The sequence below is a fragment of the Heterocephalus glaber genome, unplaced genomic scaffold (assembly GCF_053883595.1).
Source record: "Heterocephalus glaber isolate CG9 unplaced genomic scaffold, H.glaber_assembly_v1.0 deba00001757, whole genome shotgun sequence".
Classification (NCBI taxonomy): domain Eukaryota; kingdom Metazoa; phylum Chordata; class Mammalia; order Rodentia; family Bathyergidae; genus Heterocephalus; species Heterocephalus glaber.
The window spans coordinates 4,336,184-4,337,927 of record NW_028258454.1 but is presented as its reverse complement, the minus strand read 5'-3'; the positions used below and the strand labels follow the sequence as shown (position 1 = coordinate 4,337,927).

Genomic DNA, 1,744 nt, shown 5'->3' with positions numbered 1-1,744 from the left:
GTAAGTTTTCATTACAGATGGAAATGGATGATATACCTTTGGTAAATTGGGAATAGAAAAATATTGAGAACTTCTGATTTACAAATTCAAAAAGCAATTTCATCATGTAGGAATCATCCTGGTAAATACACACACCTAGACACATATGCACACTCATACACACACACACACACCAAAAAATATTGGTGAGGTCCTCACATTACTATTCATCACACAAATAACTATGGAGAATATATTAGGTGGAAGATTATGTGTTAAAGTGGCTGAAGGGCGACTCCTACCCACTCAAGATTTATAGTTTGCTTGAAGTACCTAGGCAAGAACACAAAGATCAATACAAAGAAAACTCTGTCATCCTCATCCTCCCACTTCAAACACACAAATACTCAGTATAGAAAAGAAAATATTATAAATTCAATTGGGTCCAAAGGAGATAAGGAGAAATCTTTAGTAGAAAAATGAAGGAACATCTCTGAAGCTAATGCACTGAATAGCAGCCTGAGTGATGGGGAGAGTTGAGGCTGAGCAGAGCCTCGACAGATATAGCAGAGGTAAGGGACAGAATTTTAATAAGTACATGGGTAAAAGAGAATGAACTTGGGTATGCTTAGGGCAAAACTGGGCCCAAGATCATTTGTAGAAAATGAGGACTTTTGGCGCCCAGCTGGTCTGAGTCACTTAAGCATTACCTGAGGAGATGCCTACGCCTTTGCCAAAGGTCCCAGTGTAAACACATGACTAGAAAAAGAAAATTTTTTCTTGCCTCAGTACTTGCTCTCCAGAATTTGAGTTTTATATACCCATCATGTCAAAAGTGCTTCTCTCGGATAATCCTTGGCTCCAAAAGATCTAATTGCCCAAAATGTGGCTCTACTGGTGAAGCAGAAAATATAAGTTACAGATATAAACTTTCCTTAAAAGTTGCAGAATCAAACAAATTATTTCTCATTACTGTATTTGGAAGCTGCTTAGATGCATTTTTTGGTCTTACTGCTACCGATTTGCACAGGTACATTCAGGATTCTAATAAAATTCCAGAAACACTGGACAGTGACACAGCACAGGACCTGTTAACCAAAGCAGTTGAAATTTGCTTTGTTGGGCAAAGCTTTATTTTTGGAGTGACGAATTAGGGTTTTAAAAAGAATAGATCATTGAGAGAAGTTCAGCCAGTCCCAGCACCTGGAAGGAAGCACCCCTGCCTCCATCCCAGGCTCCTAGGGTAGAGAACCTTAGCCGGTCCCAGCACCTGGAAGGAAGCTCCCCCACTGCCATTCCAAGCTCCTAGGGCAGAGAAGTTGAGCCACGTGGGTGCCAGAAGCATCCCCCCATGGAAATGAGAAAACACATAAACAAGCCTCACAAACAGACTTCCAGATCACCTATAGCAACCCCAAAGGGAAACGAGATGGAACAATCTGATACTCAACCACCTGGAATCTCTGAACTGGCAACAAAAGCGGATCTGGGAAAAATGAAATCAGAAAGAATTACTCAGATAACAGCAAAGATTGTGCTCATGGTGCAAGACATGATTAATAAATCTAGAGAGGACACAGATAAAAAAAATAGAGGACCTGAGGAACATGATGGAATTCCAACACAGGAAACAAATGGAATCCATAAAACAGACGCAAACAGATTTCCAGGAGATTAAAAACTCCACTGAAAGTCTGCACAGCAGAATGAGGATAGAATTTCAGATATAGAAGAAAAGATTGCAATTAGTGACCAGGAAAAGACA

General features: G+C 40.1%; 1 pseudogene across 1 annotated transcript in view; it reads left to right on the top strand.

Annotated features, from left to right (window-relative positions):
- LOC147821240 (kinesin-like protein KIF11 pseudogene) overlaps window positions 1-1,744 on the top strand; it is an 82,527-nt pseudogene that overhangs the window by 42,231 nt on the left and 38,552 nt on the right. The window lies entirely within an intron of this gene.